Raw genomic sequence first — 23350 nt, forward strand, 5'->3', positions numbered from 1 at the left:
ATAGGGAACTCATCACTCTCCGCCAAGGCTCACAGGATCTCCTGACTTACATAACCACATTCAATCGTCTCATCGTAGAGACGGACTTGCCCCAGGAGAAGAGAACGACCTTGTTCTATCAAGGACTACGGGGAGAGTTAAAGGGCGTCTTGTCCCAAGTGGTGCAGCTCCCTCAAACCTGCGAGGAACTGATTGATCTTACGGTCCAACTGGACCACCGCCTCCAAGAACGGAAGGGGGACAGAAGCAGAGGGGAAACCCGGCTTCTATACCCTAGGACGATGTCTGACTCCGAGGAAACCGCCAGACCCAAAGACGGTTAAGAACAGATGCAGATCGGGGGCATTCGAGGCCCCCTCATGCCTGAGGAGAGAGAAAAGAGACGGAAGATGAAGCTCTGCCTATATTGCGGGAAGAGTGGACACTTCATTCGCGAGTGTAAGGCGCGAACTAAACTCCCAGATCGACCCAACCCGCAACGGCTGCAAGCGGTAACCTTCCAGCCAGAGACTCGAGCCGAGTCGGTGGAAAACTGAAGAGCCCGAGACTGGCTGTAGATGGAACCACGCTCACCTCGGGACCAGTGCGATACCATACTATCCCTCTTATGATGCAGTACGGAGAGGACCACTTTGAGATCATCCAGTTTGACATCATCGATGCTCCACAGTTCTACCTCATCCTCGGCATGCCCTGGCTCACTCTGCATGATCCGGTCGTTCGATGGGCAGCCCGCACTGTGTCACTGAGCTCTGCATTCTGCAGAGAGCACTGTACAAAACGCGAGATACAGCAGGACGGAGCAGGCGAGACCCTGGCAGGACATCTGGCTACAGGACGGGAGGGAGATCAGTACTGTTGCTCTACCACCTTACCGGACGTCTATCAGGAATACCAACAAGTATTTGATAAGCAGAAGGCCACTCGACTCCCTCAGCATCGGGTGTATGACTGCCGCATCGAGTTGATTCCCGGAGCCGCCATCCCTTGCAGCAGGGTCTACGCTCTCACCGAACCAGAGACACAGTACCTAAAAACCTACTTAAAGGAAAACCTGGCTTCCGGATTTATCAGGCATTCCTCTTCGCCAGCTTCCTCTCCTCTTCTCTTTTTTCTTTTCCCAAGAAAGACTGCGTCGAATTGCGTCCCTCTGTAGACTACAGGGCGATTAACAGGGCCACTATCAAAAACCGCTACCCACTGCCACTGATACCAGTGTTACTGGATCAACTGAAGGGCGCTCGTCACTTTACCAAGCTGGATTTATGAGAGGCTTATCACTTGGTACGTGTTCAGAGTGGTGATGAGTGGAAAACGGCATTTCGTACGAACTTTGGGCTTTACGAGTATTTAGTAATGCCCTTCGGGCTCTTTAACGCCCCGGCAGCCTTTCAGTATTTTATGGACGAGGGACTCCGGGCGTTTCTAGAAACATTCTGTGTAATCTATATTGATGACATCCTCATTTACTCGTCAGACCCCCAGGAACACGTGGCACATGCGAAGGCAGTATTGGACCGGCTACAGCAATACTCCCTGTACGCCAAGCTGGAGAAATGCCTGTTTCACGTCCAAGAAGTCATGTTCTTAGGGTATGTGAGAAACGCTCAGGAGTTCCAGATGGACACAAGTAAGGTGGAAGCGATAACACACTGGACAACCCCTCATAACGTCAAATCAGTATAGAGCTTCCTGGGGTTTGCAAACTACTACAGGCGGTTCATCAAGGACTTCTCCAAGATCATACACCCCATTTCCAGTCTGTTGAGAAAAAACACACCCTTCCTTTGGGGCGAAGAAGCGGAGCGCTCATTCCAGTTCCTGAAGAAAAGATTCACACAGGCTCCCATTCTGCGACATCCTGACCTACAGCTCCCTTTCATCGTTGAAACAGACGCCTCGGCACGCCATTGGTGGTGTTCTATTACAACGACACCCGGGGACAGGATAGGTGCACCTGGTAGCCTTCTTCTCTCGGAAGCTCGCCCCTAGTGAAGTCAACTACTCCATTACCGACAAAGAGCTGTTTGCCATCAAAAGGGCTTGTGAGGAATGGAGACACTACCTCTTCGGTGCGCATCACACGATAGAGATCTACACGAACCATCGAAACCTGTTATTTCTGAAAACTGCCATGGCCCTCACACCACGTCAGTTACGATGGACCCTCTTCTTTTCTGATTACGATTTCGTGATCAAGTACCGCCCAGGAACGCAAAACAGAAAAGCCGACACCTTATCCCGTCTAGACGAACCAGGGGAGAGCGTATCACAGGATGCCATCCTTCCTGAATCAGCGTTTCAGAACACCTCCCTAGCCTTAGTCTCTTCGCAAGATTTCCTAGAAGACGTAAAGGTGGCCTCAGCAGATCTGGATTCTCAGGCATGGGTTCAAGAAAACCCTGAACACCGAACAGCAAAAGGGGAGTTATTGTACCACATCCATGCGTTATACGTCCCGAACATCCCTCTCCAACAACAAGCACTGAAATGGGTTCACGACTCAGCGTTAGGTGGACACATGGGGGTGTGCAAGACAGTATCTTGCCTCAAGCGTTCCTTTTGGTGGCCCACATTACGGAACGATACTAAAGTATATGTAAAGAACTGCTCTGTATGTGCGCAGGGGAAGGCCAGCCATTCTAAACCCGTAGGGCTGTTGCGACCACTACCCCTTCCTCCTCGACCATGGCACACCATCTCGATGGATTTCATCGTAGAGATGCCCCCTTGTGATGGGTATACCACCATCTTGGTGGTGGTGGATCACCTGACAAAAATGGGACACTTTATCCCTCTGAAAAAACTCCCCATGTCTTCCGAGCTGGCCCTTGTGTTCCTGCAGCATGTGGTCCGAGCCCATGGAGTACCCAGTGTTATCATCACCGACAGAGGAACTCAGTTCACCTCCCGGTTCTGGAGAGCCTTATGTGAGACCATGGCTGTGGATGCCAGACTTTCAACCAGTTACCATCCCCAGACCGATGGTAAAACGGAACGCCTGAACCAAACACTGGAGCAGTATTTGCGTTGTTTTACCCTGCAAAACAACACCGACTAGTACACCCTGATTTGGCTGGCAGAATTTGCCCACAACAATGCTTATCACGCTACACTAGGCTGTTCCCCCTTTTTCTGCCTGTACGGCCATCACCCAAGCATGCTTCCCTTTGAATGGCTCCAGACTTCCCAGTATCCATGGACATCACGCTCATCTCCGAGCCATACTGAACGATGCCCGCAGACACCTAACCACAGCACAAACAACACAGAAACGGTTTGCAGATAGGAGGGGAACCACGGAACCTGTATATAAGGTGGGGGATAAGGTATGGCTTGCCACCAAGAATCTTCAACTAAAAGGGGCAAATAAACTGAACCCGAGATACATAGGTCTCTATCATATCGAGAAAGTGATAAATCCCGTGGCCATGAAACTATCCCTGCCCCATTCTTGGCATATCCACCCTGTGGTCCATGTCTCCCTGCTCCAGCCTTGCCCCGCAAACATGAGGCTACCGGACCGACCCCTCCCTGTAGACATGGATGGTCAAAAAGAGTACGAGGTGAGGGAACTCCTGGACTCCCGACTAGTGAGGGGACAGGTACAATACATAGTGGATTGGAAAGGGTTTGGGGTGGAAGACAGGTCCTGGGAACCGGTACAAAACCTCCACTGCCCTGTCCTTTTGGAACACTTTCATGCAGCTCATCCGGGCAAACCAGGACGACCACCGAGACGGCGGTCCACAAGAGGGGTTCTGTCGTGATCGCCCAGCTCCAAAGGACACTCCCTTGCCGAAAGCCTCACTGTTATGGACAGTCCACCCGGTTCCGAGGTAATCGGCGCCTCGGGTACTACATGCCCCATAACTCCTTGGGGCAACAGAGGAAGGCCCGGCCGTTGTCCTTCCTTTGTGCCTATAAAGGGCCTCCTCCCAGAAGGGGCGGCGCTTGACAATCTCGCCCGCACTTGCATTTCCTGGTTCGTGGCGGATGGTATTCCCCGCCGGATTGTTATTCCCAAATTGCCGAGTCCCGGGAGCCGCTGAGTGGAATCAGCGCTTGGACCCTGCTACGGAAGACGTCGCGGACCTGCGTTTGTCCAGGACGCTGAACCTCACCCGTCTGGTCATCAGGCCACATCGAGGATGCATCAGGTATTTAGGCCCCTGCATGTGAATAGACTTTGCGAGAGAGAGACGCCAGATTCACGTCCTCCTCGCCTCCAGACTTCCTGTGGGCATTCCGCTTCCAGTGCGGAGACCTCTCTGTGTTTTTCCCCCTAGTACTACGCCAAGTTCGCTGTGAAAGGAACAGCTATACTGACTGTCAAGAAACACAGCGCGCAGCTTGCCTCTCGCTGTAAATGGAGCAGTTAGGCTCGAGGTGCATACGGCCTTATTACGCTGTGACGATCAACAGCGTTTGATGTACACCTGGATTGACTGGTTGATAGCTCCCCCTCCCCATGGCATACAGATTGATGCCAGAAACTCATAATTGCCTGCATTTCAGGGGTGTAACGACCTTTCTCTGCTCTATTAATTCCCCACGCCGTGTGGAGAGGAACTCATGTTCCACCAAACATTTACGCCAGGTGGGAATACGTAACCTTTGCAATCCTGAACGACCCTTGCTGCTGTCCTAATAGTGAGTAGGTGTTCATTCTGGGGGTGGGGTCTGTGATAGCTATCCCTATATTCCCTATCCTAATTCCTTTGTTTTCTCTTTTGTACAGTTGTCCCACTGGGAGAATATTGAAGAGCTCCAGAACCCTCAGCTAGAGATAAGGTGACAAGGAGTAGTCAGAACGGCAGCTTTTCTTGTTTTCTCCACTCCCTTTTTTCCCCGGGGTGCTCCCTTACACAGGAGTGTTCAGGTCTTCCGTGGGAGATTGCGCCCAGGGGAGGAAGGGGACTTCTCATCCGTCATCGTACCTGCTGGTCCGTCCTCCAGGTTAGTGGCATCTTCATATCTCGTGCTACTAACAAGATCACGACACTTTCCATGGCGGAGACTTTAGGATTGTCAAGCCCACGATAGTCGACCAGCCTGGACGATGGACACCGGCGTGGTGTTGTCCTCCCTGTTGGAAAGCCTTGCAGCTCTTCAGCAGGAGGTCCACACCTCTAGAGTAGAAAACCAGGTATTGAAAAAAGAGAAGGGTACCCTGCGCAGAGAAGTAGCTTGCCTATTCCGAAAAGGCAAGCCAGAGGGCAGGGGTATGGGGTCATACATTAAGGAGTGGACTCTTCCCCCTCCAGCACAGGCTGGCTTTCCACTCCCTTTTTCCCCCGGGGTGCTCCCTTACACAGGCGTGTTCAGGTCCTCCGTGGGAGATTGCGCCCAGGGAAGGAAGGGGACTTCTCATCCGTCATTGTCCCCGCTGGTCCATCCTCCAGGTTAGTGGCGTCTTCATATCTCATGCTACTAACAAGATCACGACACTTTCCATGGCGGAGACTTTTTGGGAGTTCTTAGGTGCACTAAACCCAGGAAAACAAAACAACAGAAATCCATGTTGTTAAAATGCGAGTACAATCCAAGCTTTTATTTAATAAAAGGGGCTAAGTGGTCCTAATTTGGGGGTTCTTAATAGATCAACATCACAGAACTTTCTAGAGTTGGTTCTCTTTGAGAATAATGCTTAGCTCAACAGTTCAGGTGAAAAACAATTTGTGATTTGTCTGGTATGACTACTTTCCCACTATGCGTTATGGTGTAAAGGGAGGAAGCTGTGAGTCTCATAAAACATCAGGTGAATGTCTGTGTTGGAACCGTTTCCACCAATGAGGCAAGAAGGCAGATATTTTCAATGAAAAGGCTAAGGCAACTGATAAAAATATTATCCATAGTAGTTTCTACCAGGGTGATATAGAGTTTAAGGCCCAGATGTACTAACATTTAATTCACAAAAATGTATCACAAATTGCGCAATGACTTTTTGCGAAAGGAATCAGATTTCGAAAACAAACCTATGCACTAATAAGTTGGTAAACTAAATATCAACACAACAGGAGGTCGCAGAATGACCTGCCCAATTAATGTTCATTCGGCAGGACACAACTTGCAACCGACTGATTCGCTGGAATCACAGGAATGGTGGCATGCAAGAGACAGCAGACTACAATCCCTGTGATTTCATTTCATAATGGAATACATTTTCTTTTCAAAAAGGTTTCTATTTTTAAAAATGTCAGGGGGAGCCTGGGGATCACTAGCTTGAAAAGATGGAATATGAGTTGGGGCTGTAATAGTAACATAATCTCTCACCTCCAACTAGTGATTTATTAAGGACAGGGGACATTTATCATTCATTTGTTTTAATTAAACATCAAGTACTTGCACCATCAAAAACCAAGCTCTATGTCTGTTTCATTGTCTTTAAATAAGTGTGTGGTTGTATTGAAATACTACTCTTTTGAAAGACATTGGCCAATTTGTAAATAGAAAGGTGTTCTTGGTGTAATATGGCTATACACACACATAGCTATGCCCTGTTTCAATATGGTTAACAAGGGGCCCTGACATAGAAAATTGATGTCTCTAAACTTACAATAAGTTTGCGTATTGCCCCCACTGTTGTTCATTTTATTCATGAATGATGTGGAAGACCTGCTAGATATAAAAACAGACACACCAATGTTTGTAGGGGAGAAACCCCCCATCCTTCTGTGTGCCATCAATGCAGAATTTAACTGTATGTCCTGTATGGCCCTCCAGATGTAACCAAATAGGAATTGAGGAATTTTCAGTAGCATTCCATATACGTTTTTCTGCATACCCTGACAAAGTAAATGCTGTTAACGAGGTCGAAATGACAAAAATGAGCTAAAACTTGGAGGTCAATTCACAAAAGCATTTATATGTTTGGACAGTAGTACTACAGGAGTACTTCTTTAAGTAGTCTTACATGACTTTGTTAATTGGGTCAGAAATGTCCAATTCATTGTTAATAAACATGCAAAGAGGCCACAGTTATTTTTATACGTACTTAATGCGAATAAATATTCCCTGAATATTTTCATTTTATTACCTTTTTAAATAATTATAAGTGTCCAAGAATACAAAATAGGGTATTATAATAGTACTACTTCATGTATTCAAAAATGCTTCTAGTGTGATGGTCCATGCCACGATTCAACAAGGGGGTTCTCCGGGAAGGAGATGGGAGGAAGCGAGTCAGAAAGAGAAGTAAGGTCAAAGGCAGATTTTGGTGAAAAAGATCAAGCAAGTGCATAACCTCAGTACACACCAATCTTCTAAATCACTTTTAAAATCATTGGTACTGAAGTATCCAACAGTAAAGGGAACAACAAAAAGTAGATTAAATAAGATCAATATCCTGTCACAATTTTTGAATCGGTCAAAAAAGGAAAGGAAAATTTGACCAATCCTATTTAGAATTGAAGTACAGAATGCAGATGTAAATGTTCTCCGAGAGTCCAGTCTTCATTAGAAGGAAGCGCAAAAACACATCCCCATGGGGTATTACGTAGCTATCTGACAAACATAAAGCATTTTACAGTGATCATTAGAAAGAACCATCAATCAATCAATCAATCAGTCATTTGTAGAGCGCACTACATACCCGCAAGGGTCTCAAGTCGCTGGGAGGGGGGCGCTACTGGTCGAACAGCCAGGTCTTGAGCTGCCTCCTGAAGGTCAGCAGGTCTTGGGTCTGTCGTAGGCTCAGTGGGAGGGTGTTCCAGGTCTTGGCGGCGAGGTGGGAGAAGGATCTCCCGCTCCCGCACTCGCATTCTTCGGATGCGAGTGCGAGGTCGGCGGAGCGGAGCTGGCAGTTGGGGATGTAGAAGGAAAGTCGTCTGTTGAGGTAGGCTGGGCCGGTCTTGTGGAGTGCCTTGTATTGTATTGTATTGTATTTTCATTTATAAAGCGCACTGCAACCCTGCGGGCATCCTGGTGCTAACGACACAGTGGAGAGACTTGGCAACAGAAAGGCCCATAGAAATTAAGCTCTGGGAAAGAGCCATGTCTTAATCTGTTTACGAAACAGTGTCAAATCCTGAACCTGTCTTAGCTGTAAAGGAAGACTATTCCACAAACGTGCGGCCGCAACACTAAAAGCGCGGCCACCCAAGGTGGATCTCGTCATCTTAGGAATCCTGGCCAGCCTAGCTGTCGAGGATCGCAAATTGCGCGTAGGGACGTACCAGCCAAATAAGTGTTGCAGCGGTCCAGGGCCAAGCCCATGAAGAGCTTTAAAAACTAAGCACAGAGATTTAAACAAAATTCTCTGTTGCACAGGGAGCCAATGTAACTCTGATAATGCCCTGGTGCTTGATGCTTTACGCGGTCTCAAAAGGGCAAGCTTTGCAGCTGCAGCCTGAATACGTTGAAGTCGCCGAATCAGGTAGACAGGGGACTCAAGCAGCAGGGCATTACAGTAGTCCAGGCGAGCTAGAATAGTACAGCGAACCACTGTTCCTCTGACATGGACAGGAAGCAATGGGAACACTTTACGTAAGCCTCTCATAATCCTATGGCAATTAGAGGCCACTTTGTTAACATGCGACTCCAGACTCAGCTTCTCATTGAAACAGACCCCCAAATTACGCACAGTCTTCGCAGGGACCAGGGGTGATTCCAAAGGAAGGGGCCAGAAATTGGAAGGTAGAGCCTGTGGCACTTTGCCCACTGCGCAGTGCAGAATATCTGTTTTAGCACTGTTGAATTGCAAGGCATTATTTGTCAACCAGGCTGCCATTTCCATCATACATTTATGGAAAGTGGAGAGAGAGTCCGCATTGACCCCTTCCAGGGAGATGATCAGTTGTGTGTCATCAGCGTAGTTAACTGCCCTGATGTTATTAGTGTTCAAAATTTTGACCAGAGGTTGCATATATACATTGAACAGAACCGGGCTGATTGAGGAGCCCTGAGGAACACCATGTTTGTTAGACAGAAAGTCCAATTGATACGGAGGCAGAAATACTGCCTGCCGTCTGTCCACTAGATAGGCACAGAGCCACTTCAGAGCCAGGTCTGTGACACCCGCCTCCTTGAGCCGTCTCAGGAGGATGTCATGGTTAACCGTATCGAATGCGGCGGATAGGTCTAGCTGCATAGGTCAAGATAGGTCAAGGATAGGCCAAGGATAGGTCAAGGATAGGTCAAGGTTGCAGAATTCCCCTTATCCGCACACATCCGAAGATCATCCAAAACGGTAACCAATGCAGTTTCGGTCCCATGCCTCGGACGGAAACCAAACTGGTTCTCCTCCAGCCTGTGATTACGTTCCAGGAAGCCGGAGAGCTCCTGACTAACCAGGCGCTCTGCTATCTTAATCGGAAAAGGTAACAAAGATATAGGCCGATAATTCCCATAGCAAGCGGGGTCCAATGAAGGTTTCTTCAATAAAGGAGAAACCAACGCATCCTTCCAACAGGACGGAACCACTCCACTACTGAGTGACTGACTAACGATCTGATGCAGATGCGGTAGAGTCTCGGGCCCCAGTTCCTTCCAAAATCTCTGGGGGATAGGATCCAACGGAGAGCCAGAGCATACTTTCTTGGCCAGCCCAATAAACTCCTCCTCAGAGGGGCAGGTCCAGTGATCCAAAAGAGGTCCTGCCAAAGGCATTTTTTCCCCGGGGTCCATACAATCAGGCAAGCTGGCTGTCAGTGAATTCGCCCCAACCTCAGTGCTTGACAAAGGGTCTGATTGCAGACCCTCAATAATTCCTTTAATTTTATTATGGAAAAAGGCTGCCAGCCCATCACATAATTCCTGGGAAGGAGTAATCTTGTTACCCATGCACTCTGGATTGGTAATGCCTCTCAAAATGTTAAAAACACATTTCACACTATTAGGTGCTTTCAGTATAAGGTCCGCAAAATACGACGCCTTAGTGGTTACTATGGCTCTTTTATATCTAATTAGCAGTTCCCTCCATATAATTTTGTCACTATCTAAGTAATGGCTGCGCCACTGCCTCTCTGCATGTTTGAACTGGATCTTAAAGGTCCTAAGTTCCTCCGAAAACCATGGCGCAGAGGGAGATCCCCGTTTCCTAAGCCGCTTCAGGAGAGCAGACAAATTGATAGTATTTACCAAGTGCCTACACAGCACCTCATAGTTTTCGTCAACCGACTTCTCAGGATCAAAGGGGTGCTAATTGGGCTTTCCTCATAAGAGCCTTCCAATCCCTAACCAAAATACTCCTTTCCTCCCTGGAAGGGAGCCTACTTCTTGGGACCGGTGAAATTCGAAATTTGACCAAATGATGGTCGGACCAATCCACTGGTAAGATACCATCCATCGCCACCACATTGTCCGCAGCAAATATCAAATCCAATACATGGCCAGCTGTATGAGTGGCCTCCAACACTCGTTGTGGCAAATTAATATTGGCACACGTTTGAAAGATATTATTATAGGCTGTTTTCAACATTACATTGGGCCAAAGGTTAAAATCTCCCAAAATCAGCAAACTGTGGTGAGTAAGAGCCAAGTTACTGATTACATCGAGAAACTGCTGTTGTGACTGTTCACTTATGGACCCAGGGGGTCTATAACACAATAAACCGGTCAAGAGGTGGCCGGACCTGTCCTTTAGTGAAAAACCCAGAGTTTCCATATACATAATCTCGTCTATGTCTAATGAGGAAAAATCCCACAATTCTTTATAAATAATCCCGGTTCCACCCCCCCTACCGCTAGATCTTGGCTTATGAAAGGCTTTAAATCCCGGGGGGCACACTGATCCTAATTCTAGGTCCAGACCAGGCTCTAGCCAAGTTTCTGTCATGAACAGTACATCTAGATTATGCTCCTCAATTAGCAGTTGAATTTCTGTAGCATGCTTAGGGAGCGACCTGACATTGAGGAGGCCACAAATCAGCCCCCCCTTGTATGATGGGCAAGCAACATTCCTCACCAAAGGCCTTGACCCCGGCACCCCCGGAACCAAACTGCACCTACCCAACTCATACAGCTGCTTCAAAGTGTAGCAATACCGCACAGTGGCCATTCCCTCGCAAGGCAAAGATGCGACATCGTCCGTGGCACAAGGCGCGACCGAGGCGCGGACGGGCGCAGACGGGCTTGCCTTTGGCGTGCCGTTGGCGCGCCCGCTGCGCGGTCGCTCCAGAGCGACGTAAAATAGCCGCCACAGCCACAAAGACTAGCGCGCTAACCTCCTTACAGGACGGCGCGAGTTCCGGTCTGTACTCGGATCCTCGTGTAATTGTTTTATAAAACGATGGTCAGCTAAAAATAGTCGTGGAGCAAATAAAACTCAATACAGCAGCAGTTTTTTTTATGTGCAAATAGGCAAAAAGTTAAAATGAGCGTGGATGAGGAGCTTGAAGGAAATCCTCTTGTTGACAGGGAGCCAGTGCAGGTTTCTCAGGTGGTGGGGTATGTGGCTGTGGCGTGGTACTTCGAGGATCAGTCGTGCAGAGGTGTTTTGGATGCCTTGCAGTCGTTTGATGAGCTTAGTCGGGGCTCCCGCGTAGAGAGTGTTTCCGTAGTCGAGTCTGCTGCTGACGAGGTCCTGGGTGACTGTTCTTCTTGTATCTATCGGGATCCACCTGTAGATCTTGCGGAGCATGCAGAGGGTGTTGAAGCAGGAGGTGGAGAAGGCGTGGACATGCTTGGTCATGGAGAACGTTGAGTCGAGGATGATTCCCAGGTCGTGTGCGTGGTCGGTGGGTGTCGGGGCTGCCCCCTTTGCTGTCGGCCACCAAGAGACGTCCCAGGCTGAAGGATTGGAGCCGAGGATGAGGACCTCCATCTTGTCCGTGTTCAGCTTCAGACGGCTGATCTTCATCCAGTCGGCGACGGCCTTCATTCCTTCATGGAGGTTGGATTTGGCGTTGATGGGGTCCTTGGTGAGGGAGAGGATCAGTTGAGTGTCATTGGCGTAGGAGATTATGTTGAGGTCGTGGTGTCAGGTGACGTGTGCGAGCGGGTCCATGTAGATGTTGATCAGTGTCAGGCTGAGGGAAGATCCCTGGGGTACGCTGCAGATGATCCCGGAGGGTTCGGATTGGAATGGGGGAGGCGGACGCTCTGGGTTCTGCCGGAGAGGAAGGAGATGGTCCATTCCAGAGCCTTGTCTCGGATCCCTACGGCGTGGAGGCGTGCGCGTAGTGTGCGGTGGCAGACGGTGTCGAAAGCGATGGATACGTCCAGGAGGATGAGGGCCGCGGTCTCACTGTTGTCCAGCAGGGTCCTGATGTCATCTGTGGCAGCAATGAGGGCAGTCTCGGTGCTGTGGTTGCTGTGGAACCCTGACTGGGAAGGGTCCAGAATTCTGTTTTCTTCGAGGTATCGGGTTAGCTGTCTGTTGATGATCTTCTCAATGACCGTGGCCAGGAACGGAAGCAGAGAGATGGGCCGGAAGTTCTTGAGGTCTCTCGGGTCCGCCTTGGGATTTTTGAGTAGGGCGTTGATCTCGGCATGTTTCCAGCTCTCTGGGAAGGTCGTGGTCTCTCGAGAGAGATTGATGACGTTGCGCAGATGGGGTGCGATGGAGCTGCTGGCTTTGTTGAAGATATGGTGCGGGAATTGGTCTTTCGGGGAGCCGGAGTGGATTGTGCTCATGGTTTTGATGGTGTCATCGATGCTCACGTTGGCCCAGGCTAGCAGGGAGTCGTGGTCGATGGTGTGCGGAGAGTCTGTTGTGTTGATGTCTGTTGGGGCTGTCTGGGTGTTGAAGCTGTCGTGGATGTCTGATATTTTTGTGGTGGAAAAAAGTGGTGAGGGAGTTGCACAGGGCTTGCGACAGCAGAATGTTGTTGGCGTTGGAGCTGGGGTTGGAGAGTTCCTTCATGATGTTGAAGAGTTCCTTGCTATTGTGTGCGTTGTTGTCGAGGCGGTCTTTGAAGGAGGTCCTCTTGGCAGTCCTGCTGAGGTGATGGTGGTTGCGGATGGCGTCCTTGTAGGCTGCGTGGCTGTCCGGAGTCTGTTCACTGTGCCATTTCTTCTTTAGTTTCCGGCAGGCTCGCTTGGAGGCTAGGAATTCTGGGGTTAACCAGCTGGCCCTCTTGCTGGTGTCTCTGTGAGAGGGTTTCTTCAGCGTGGCGAGGGTGTTGGCGCAGTCGTCAATCCGGCGTCTGAGGCTGTGGGCATCGTCAGCGGTGTTGGAGGGTTCGGTGGATGGGCTGAGAGTGAGGGTTACATGTAGTTTGTCTTCGGTGATGGAGCACAAATATTACAAGCTAATAGTGATGAGGACATTTTGGCTTTCAAAGAGCATTTTACTCTTGTTAGTTTTATGGCCTGAAAATGAATGAGGAAATTGTCTGTAAGAAACTTTAGAAACATTAAGAGAATTTCCATCCCCATCTGTCTTTCGTGGTGAATTTAATTTAGTGGAGAACTCAAGCACAAGCAAAAGAACTAAGCATCAGAATTGATAATATATAGCAAAGAATCAATGCCAGATGAGAATGTTTCAATATCACTTTGACCTCCTAGATATATGTGAAATTCAGTATGCTGTCATCACTCTTTCCTGTGATTTATTATTTAATGAGTAGCCAAGGACTCAAAAATAGATCTCAAACTCATGTAACCTCTAAGAGCCTATGTGACCATGCCAGTTATGGGTTATATGGTTCAGCTTGATCCAGGAACACCTAAAATGGTCTATGGATAAATACCTTTTAAAATGTTGAGAATCTGTGGATCAGATTTCAGAAAGCATTCAAGAACATATCACATTTAATTTGGGCTCAAGTAAATTTACTTTTTGGATGCTCATAAAGCTTATGTTCATGGTGACATTCCCAGTTTTCATAAGAAAATACAGGTCAGAGAAAAAAAGAAACCAATGAAAGCAAAAACAAAAAAAAACAAATATAAAAGCAAACCGTTTAAAATTCAGCCACAAATCATGAACAAATTCTTAAGCTGATTTAGATAAACCAAATAGGAATGATTGAATCAGTTTGCAGAGATTATAACCAAATAGGAAAAATCCATTATGTATAATACAAATGGATAAATAAAGTCAGCAAACAAATAACACAGCAGTATTGCCCCTAAAAACTTAAAGGCATAAAGAATGCAAGGATTAGACAAACAGAAGGCGATAGAAAAATGTCAAAATAAAATTGTGAAGCATTTTCAAGAACTGTATACTGATCAGGTGCCAGATAGAGGGATACATATTGCATATCTTATGTCAATCCCATTACAAAATGTGGATGATCAAAAAAGAGAGGAACTCCCATTTCCTGGTTCATGGCGGATGGTATTCCCCGCCGGATTGTTATTCCCAAATTGCCGAGTCCTGGGAGCCGCTGAGTGGAATCAGCGCTTGGACCCTGCTACGGAAAACGTCGCGGACCTGCGTTTGTCCAGGACGCTGAACCTCACCCGTCTGGTCATCAGGCTGCATCGAGGGAGCATCAGGTATTTAGGCCCCTACATGTGAATAGACTTTGCGAGAGAGAGACGCCAGATTCGCGTCCTCCTCGCCTCCAGACTTCCTGTGGGCGTTCCACTTCCAGTGCGGAGACCTCTCCGTGTTTTTCCCCCTAGTACTACGCCAAGTTCGCTGTGAAAGGAACAGTGAGGCTTGGTATACTGACTGTCAAGAAACACAGCGCGCAGCTTGCCTTTCGCTGTAAATGGAGCAGTGAGGCTTGAGGTGCATACGGCCTTATTCCGCTCATAATTGCCTGCTTTTTCGGGGATTTAACGACCTCTCTCTGCTCTATTTATTCCCCACGTCGTGTGGAGAGGAACTCGTGTTCCACCGAACATTTACGCCAGGTGGGAATACGTAACCTTTGCAATCCTGACCAACCCTTGCTGCTGTCCTAATAGTGAGTAGGTGTTCATTATGGGGGTGGGGTCTGTGATAGCTATCCCTATATTCCCTATCTAAATTCCTTTGTTTTCTCTTTTGTACAGTTGTCCCACTGGGAGAATATTGAAGAGCTCCAGAACCCTCAGCTAGGGATAGGGTGACAAGGAGTAGTCAGAACGGCAGCTTTTCTTGTTTTCTCCACTCCCTTTTTTCCCTGGGGTGCTCCCTTACACAGGAGTGTTCAGGTCCTCCGTGGGAGATTGCGCCCAGGGGAGGAAGGAGACTTCTCATCCGTCATCGTCCCCGCTGGTCCGTCCTCCAGGTTAGTGGCGTCTTCATATTTCGTGCTACTAACAAGATCACGACAGATTGTCAAGCCCACGATAGTCGACCAGCCTGGACGATGGACACCGACGTGGTGTTGTCCTCCTTTTTGGAAAGCCTTGCAGCTCTTCATCAGGAGGTCCACACCTCTAGAGTAGAAAACCAGTAATTAGCAGGAACGCAGAGAAGTAGCTGGCCTATCCCGAAAAGGCAAGCCAGAGGGCAGGGGTATGGGGTCATACATTAAGGAGTGGACTCTTCCCCCTCCAGCACAGGCTGGCTTTCGACCCTCATCTGCCAAGGGGCAGGGTTCTTTACGGGTACCACGGCTCCTACACCTACCATGGACACTACTCCCACAGTCCATGTTATACAAAACACTATCATACCTTTGGTGCCTCCCGAACGCTTCTACGGGGACCCAAAGAAATTCGAAACGTTTCTAAATCAATGCTGACTGCATTTCTTGTGCAAACCCGCCATTTTCCAAGATGAAACGGCAAAAACCGCATTCATGATGTCGTATATGGGAGGGAACACTGCCAGTTGGACCATTCCCCTGATGGAACGCAACAATCCTGTTTTGCACCGTTTTACCGACTTCTGCCTGGAAATTAGGAAGTTATTCGACAGGAAATCCCATATAATGACGCTGGATAGGGAACTCACCACTCTCCGCCAAGGCTCACAGGATCTCCTGACTTACATAACCACATTCAATCGTCTCATCGTAGAGACGGACTGGCCCCAGGAGAAGAGATGGACCTTGTTCTATCAAGGACTACGGGGAGAGTTAAAGGGCGTCTTGTCCCAAGTGGTGCAGCTCCCTCAAACCTGCGAGGAACTGATTGATCTTACGGTCCAACAGGACCACCGCCTCCAAGAACGGAAGGGGGACAGAAGCAGAGGGGAAACCCGGCTTCTATACCCTAGGACGATGTCTGACTCCGAGGAAACCGCCAGACCCAAAGACGGTCAAGAACTGATGCAGATCGGGGGCATTCGAGGCCCCCTCATGCCTGAGGAGAGAGAAAAGAGACGGAAGATGAAGCTCTGCCTATATTTCGGGAAGAGTGGACACTTCATTCGCGAGTGTAAGGCGCAAACTAAACTCCCGGATCGACCCAACCCGCAACGGCTGCAAGCGGTAACCTTCCAGCCAGAGACTCGAGCCGAGTCAGTGGAAAACTGAAGAGCCCGAGACTGGCTGTAGATGGAACCACGCTCACCTCGGGACCAGTGCGATACCATACTATCCCTCTTATGATGCAGTACGGAGAGGACCACTTTGAGATCATCCAGTTTGTCATCATCGATGCTCCACAGTTCTGCCTCATCCTCGGCATGCCCTGGCTCACTCTGCATGATCCGGTCGTTCGATGGGCAACCTGCACTGTGTCACTGAGCTCTGCATTCTGCAGAGAGCACTGTACAAAACGCGAGATACAGCAGGACGGAGCAGGCGAGACCCTGGCAGGACATCTGGCTACAGGACGGGAGGGAGATCGGTACTGTTGCTCTACCACCTTACCGGACGTCTATCAGGAATACCAACAAGTATTTGATAAGCAGAAGGCCACTCGACTCCCTCCGCATCGGGTGTATGACTGCCGCATCGAGTTGATTCTCGGAGCCGCCATCCCTTGCAGCAGGGTCTACGCTCTCACCGAACCAGAGACACAATACCTAAAAACCTACTTGAAGAAAAACCTGGCTTCCGGACTTATCAGGCATTCCTCTTCGCCAGCTTCCTCTCCTCTTCTCTTTTTTTTATTCCCAAGAAAGACTGCGTCGAATTGCGTCTCTCTGTAGACTACAGGGCGATTAACAGGGCCACTATCAAAAACAGCTACCCACTGCCACTGATACCGGTGTTACTAGATCAACTGAAGGGCGCTCGTCACTTTACCAAGCTGGATTTATGAGAGGCTTATCACTTGGTACGTGTTCAGAGTGGTGATGAGTGGAAAACGGCATTTCGTACGAACTTTGGGCTTTACGAGTATTTAGTAATGCCCTTCGGGCTCTGTAACGCCCCGGCAGCCTTTCAGTATTTTATGGACGAGGGACTCCGGGGGTTTCTAGAAACATTCTGTGTAGTCTATATTGATGACATCCTCATTTACTCGTCAGACCCCCAGGAACACGTGGCACATGTGAAGGCAGTATTGGACCGGCTACAGCAATACTCCCAGTACGCCAAGCTGGAGAATTGCCTGTTTCACGTCCAAGAAGTCACATTCTTAGGGTATGTGATAAACGCTCAGGAGTTCCAGATGGACACAAGTAAGGTGGAAGCGATAACACACTGGACAACCCCTCATAACGTCAAATCAGTATAGAGCTTCCTGGGGTTTGCAAACTACTACAGGCGGTTCATCAAGGACTTCTTCAAGATCATACACCCCATTTCCAGTCTGTTGAGAAAAAACACACCCTTCCTTTGGGGCGAAGAAGCGGAGCGCTCATTCCAGTTCCTGAAGAAAAGATTCACACAGGCTCCCATTCTGCGACATCCTGACCTACAGCTCCCTTTCATCGTTGAAACAGACGCCTCGGCACGCCATTGGTGGTGTTCTATTACAACGACACCCGGAGACAGGACAGGTGCACCTGGTAGCCTTCTTCTCTCGGAAGCTCGCCCCTAGTGAAGTCAACTACTCCATTACCGTCAAAGAGCTGTTTGCCATCAAAAGGGCTTGTGAGGAATGGAGACACTACCTCTTGGGTGCACATCACACGATAGAGATCTACACGGACCATCGAAACCTGTTATTTCTGAAAACTGCCATGGCCCTCACACCACGTCAGTTACGATGGACCCTCTTCTTTTCTGATTACGATTTCGTGATCAAGTACCGCCCAGGAACGCAAAACAGAAAAACCGACACCTTATCCCGTCTAGACGAACCAGGGGAGAGCGTATCACAGGATGCCATCCTTCCTGAATCAGCGTTTCAGAACACCTCCCTAGCCTTAGTCTCCGCAAGATTTCCTAGAAGACGTAAAGGTGGCCTCAGCAGATCTGGATTCTCAGGCATGGGTCCAAGAAAACCCTGAACACCGAACAGCAAAAGGGGAGTTATTGTACCACATCCATGCGTTATACGTCCCGAACATCCCTCTCCAACAACAAGCACTGAAATGGGTTCACGACTCAGCGTTAGGTGGACACATGGGGGTGTGCAAGACAGTATCTTTCCTCGAGCGTTCCTTTTGGTGGCCCACATTACGGAACGATACTAAAGTATATGTAAAGAACTGCTCTGTATGTGCGCAGGGGAAGGCCAGCCATTCTAAACCCGTAGGGCTGTTGCGACCACTACCCCTTCCTCCTCGACCATGGCACACCATCTCGATGGATTTCATCGTAGAGATGCCCCCTTGTGATAGGTATACCACCATCTTGGTGGTGGTGGATCACCTGACAAAAATGGGACACTTTATCCCTCTGAAAATACTCCCCACGTCTTCCGAGCTGGCCCTCGTCTTTCTGCAGCATGTGGTCCGAGCCCATGGAGTACTCAGTGTTATCATCACTGACAGAGGAACTCAGTTCACCTCCCGGTTCTGGAGAGCCTTATGTGAGACCATGGCTGTGGATGCCAGACTTTCAACCAGTTACCATCCCCAGACCGATGGTAAAACGGAACGCCTGAACCAAACCCTGGAGCAGTATTTGCGTTGTTTTACCCTGCAAAACAACACCGACTAGTACACCCTGATTTGGCTGGCAGAATTCGCCCACAACAATGCTTATCACGCTACACTAGGCTGTTCCCCCTTTTTCTGCCTGTACGGCCATCACCCAAACATGCTTCCCTTTGAATGGCTTATAGGCTCCAGACTTCCCAGTATCCATGAACATCACGCTCATCTCCGAGCCATACTGAACGATGCCCGCAGACACCTAACCACAGCACAAACAACACAGAAACGGTTTGCAGATAGGAGGAGAACCACGGAACCTGTATATAAGGTGGGGGATAAGGTATGGCTTGCCACCAAGAATCTTCATCTAAAAGGGGCAAATAAACTGAAGCCGAGATACATAGGTCCCTATCACATCGAGAAAGTGATAAATCCCGTGGCCATGAAACTGTCCCTGCCCCGTTCTTGGCATATCCACCCTGTGTTCCATGTCTTCCTGCTCCAGCCTTGCCCCGCAAACATGAGGCTAACAGACCGACCCCTCCCTGTAGACATGGATGGTCAAGAAGAGTATGAGGTGAGGGAACTCCTGGACTCCCGACTAGTGAGGGGACGGGTACAATACATAGTGGATTGGAAAGGGTTTGGGGTGGAAGACAGGTCCTGGGAACCGGTACAAAACCTCCACTGCCCTGTCCTGTTGGAACGCTTTCATGCAGCTCATCCGGGCAAACCAGGACGACCACCGAGACGGCGGTCCACAAGAGGGGGTTCTGTCGTGATCGCCCAGCTCCAAAGGACAGTCCCTTGCCGAAAGCCTCACTGTTAGGGACAGTCCACCCGGTTCCGAGGTAATTGGCGCCTCGGGTACTACATGCCCCATAACTCCTTGGGGCAACAGAGGAAGACCCGGCCGTTGTCCTTCCTTTGTGCCTAAAAAGCGCCTCCTCCCGGAAGGGGCGGCGCTTGACAATCTCGCCTGCACTTGCATTTCCTGGTTCGTGGCGGATGGTATTCCCCGCAGGATTGTTATTCCCAAATTGCCGAGTCCCGGGAGCCGCTGAGTGGAATCAGCGCTTGGACCCTGCTACGGAAGACGTCGCGGACCTGCGTTTGTCCAGGACGCTGAACCTCACCCGTCTGGTCATCAGGCCGCATCGAGGATGCATCAGGTATTTAGGCCCCTACATGTGAATAGACTTTGCGAGAGAGAGACACCAGATTCACGTCCTCCTCGCCTCCAAGCCTTCCTGTGGGCATTCTGCTTCCAGTGCGGAGACCTCTCTGTGTTTTTCCCCCTAGTACTACACCAAGTTCGCTGTGAAAGGAACAGCGAGGCTTGGTATACTGACTGTCAAGAAACACAGCGCGCAGCTTGCCTCTCTCTGTAAATGGAGCAGTGAGGCTCGAGGTGCATACGGCCTTATTACGCTGTGATGATCAACAGCGTTTGATGTACACCTGGATTGACTGGTTGATAGCTCCCCCTCCCCATGGCATACAGATTGATGCCAGAAACTCATAATTGCCTGCATTTCCGGGGTGTAACGACCTCTCTCTGCTCTATTAATTCCCCACGCCGTGTGGAGAGGAACTCGTGTTCCACCGAACATTTACGCCAGGTGGGAATACGTAACCTTTGCAATCCTGAACGTCCCTTGCTGCTGTCCTAATAGTGAGTAGGTGTTCATTCTGGGGGTGGGGTCTGTGATAGCTATCCCTATATTCCCTATCCTAATTCCTTTGTTTTCTCTTTTGTACAGTTGTCCCACTGGGAGAATATTGAAGAGCTCCAGAACCCTCAGCTAGGGATAGGGTGACAAGGAGTAGTCAGAACGGCAGCTTTTCTTGTTTTCTCCACTCCCTTTTTCCCCTGGGGTGCTCCCTTACACAGGAGTGTTCAGGTCCTCCGTGGGAGATTTTGCCCAGGGGAGGAAGGGGACTTCTCATCCGTCATCGTACCCGCTGGTCCGTCCTCCAGGTTAGTGGCGTCTTCATATCTCGTGCTACTAACAAGATCACAACAGATTGTCAAGTCCACGATAGTCGACCAGCCTGGACGATGGACACCGGCGTGGTGTTGTCCTCCCTGTTGGAAAGCCTTGCAGTTCTTCAGCAGGAGGTCCACACCTCTAGAGTAGAAAACCAGGTATTGAAAAAAGAGATGGGTACCCTGCGCAGAGAAGTAGCTGGCCTATTCCGAAAAGGCAAGCCAGAGGGCAGGGGCATGGGGTCATACATTAAGGAGTGGACTCTTCCCCCTCCAGCACAGACTGGCTTTCCACTCCCTTTTTCCCCCGGGGTGCTCCCTTACACAGGCGTGTTCAGGTCCTCCGTGGGAGATTGCGCCCAGGGGAGGAAGGGGACTTCTCATCCGTCATCGTCCCCGCTGGTCCGTCCTCCAGGTTAGTGGCGTCTTCATATCTCATGCTACTAACAAGATCACGACACTTTCCATGGCGGAGACTCCGCCATGGAAAGGCAGTTGCCCGCCACGATGATAATCTGGATGGCGGTGCCTGCAAGGCACCGCCACCATATTCCTCGGCATTTTCCACCCGGTAGGCAATCGGGCGGATTGCCTACCAGCAGAAAACTGGTGGTTGTCTTCCCGTCCGCCGGGGTCGCCCCACCATCGTAATGTGCAGGGGCGAAAAGTCATGCGGGCGGTGGATTTTAGCAGGCGGATCGCTACCGCCATACGAATGGCTGTGACGAATGACGAATTTGAATGTTCATTTTTTTATTGATTGTCGTCATTTTTATAGGATTCGTCTGCAGATTTAATAATCCCTTTTTATAAATATGATATCAAACACTGCGTGAATATACTTCAACTTTTGATAAATATGGAACTTTTAGATGTTGAGTGTGCGGGGTCAACATTTCTAAAAACATGCTGGGAATAGTGATGTAAGTATCCTCGATCGAGACTAATAATCCAAATATTTTAGAGTCTATTGGCTAAGGAAGAAGGGATTCGGACTGATGTTGGGCAAACAAGCAAAATGTTTGCAGGGGTAGGACAAATATATTGAGACTTAGAAGGATTGTGGGGGTGGTGTTGGGTGGGGTTAGACATTTTAAAAATCTATTAATAATTGTTCTGAATTTTACAAGGTTATGTATTTATGTTTAAAAGCCAACTGTATAAACATTAATAAACTTGAACTTGATATGGTCCTAACAGGGAATGTGGTCCTTTATTTAACTCAACTGATCGATCCTGGCATGATGAAAAAGATAAATCATTAATACAAAAATACATGCTTTAGTGCTTCTTAGGTGCACTAAACCCAGGAAAACAAAACAACAGAAATCCATGTTGTTAAAATGCGAGTACAATCCAAGCTTTTATTTAAGAAAAGGGGCTAAGTGGTCATAATTTGGGGGTTCTTAATAGATCAACATCACAGAACTTTCTAGAGTTGGTTCTCTTTGAGAATAATGCTTAGCTCAACAGTTCAGGTGAAAAACAATTTGTGGTTTGTCTGGTATGACTACTTTCCCACTATGCGTTATGGTGTAAAGGGAGGAAGCTGTGAGTCTCATAAAACATCAGGTGAATGTCTGTGTTGGAACCGTTTCCACCAATGAGGCAAGAAGGCAGACATTTTCAATGAAAAGGCCAAGGCAACTGATAAAAATATTATCCATAGTAGTTTCTACCAGGGTGAATAAAGGTATAAGGCCCAGATGTACTAACATTTAATTCACAAAAATGTATCACAAATTGCGCAATGACTTTTTGCGAAAGGAATCAGATTTCAAAAACAAACCTATGCACTAATAAGTTGGTAAACTAAATACCAAACCACAGGAGGTCGCAGAATGACCTGCCCAATTAATGTTCATTCGGCAGGACACAACTTGCAACCCACTGATTCGCTGGAATCACAGGAATGGTGGCATGCAAGAGACAGCAGACTACAATCCCTGTGATTTCATTCCATAATGGAATACATTTTCTTTTCAAAAAGGTTTCTATTTTTAAAAACGTCAGGGGGAGCCTGGGGATCACTAGCTTAAAAAGATGGAATATGAGTTGGGACTGTAATAGTAACATAATCTCTCACCTCCAACTAGTGATTTATTAAAGACAGGGGACATTTATCATTCATTTGTTTCAATTAAACATCAAGTACTTGCACCATCAAAAAACCAAGCTCTATGTCTGTTTCATTGTCTTTAAATAAGTCTCTGGTTGTATTGATATACTACCCTTTGAAAGACATTGGCCAATTTGTAAATAGAAAGGTGTGCTTGGTGTAATATGGCTATACACACACCTAGCTATGCCCTGTTTCAATATGGTTAACAAGGGGCCCTGACATGGAAATGTGATGTCTCTAAACTTACAATAAGTTTGCGTATTGCCCCCACTGTTGTTCATTTTATTCATGAATGATAAGGAGGACCTGCTAGATATAAAAACAGACACACCAATGTTTGTAGGGGTGAAACACCCATCCTTCTGTTTGCCATCAATGCAAAATTAAACTGTATGTCCCGTATGGCCCTGCAGATGTAACCAAATAGGAATTGAGGAATTTTCAGTAGATTTCCATATACGTTTTTCTGCAT

This window comes from Triturus cristatus, chromosome 8 (assembly GCF_964204655.1).
Source record: "Triturus cristatus chromosome 8, aTriCri1.1, whole genome shotgun sequence".
Lineage (NCBI taxonomy): Eukaryota > Metazoa > Chordata > Amphibia > Caudata > Salamandridae > Triturus > Triturus cristatus.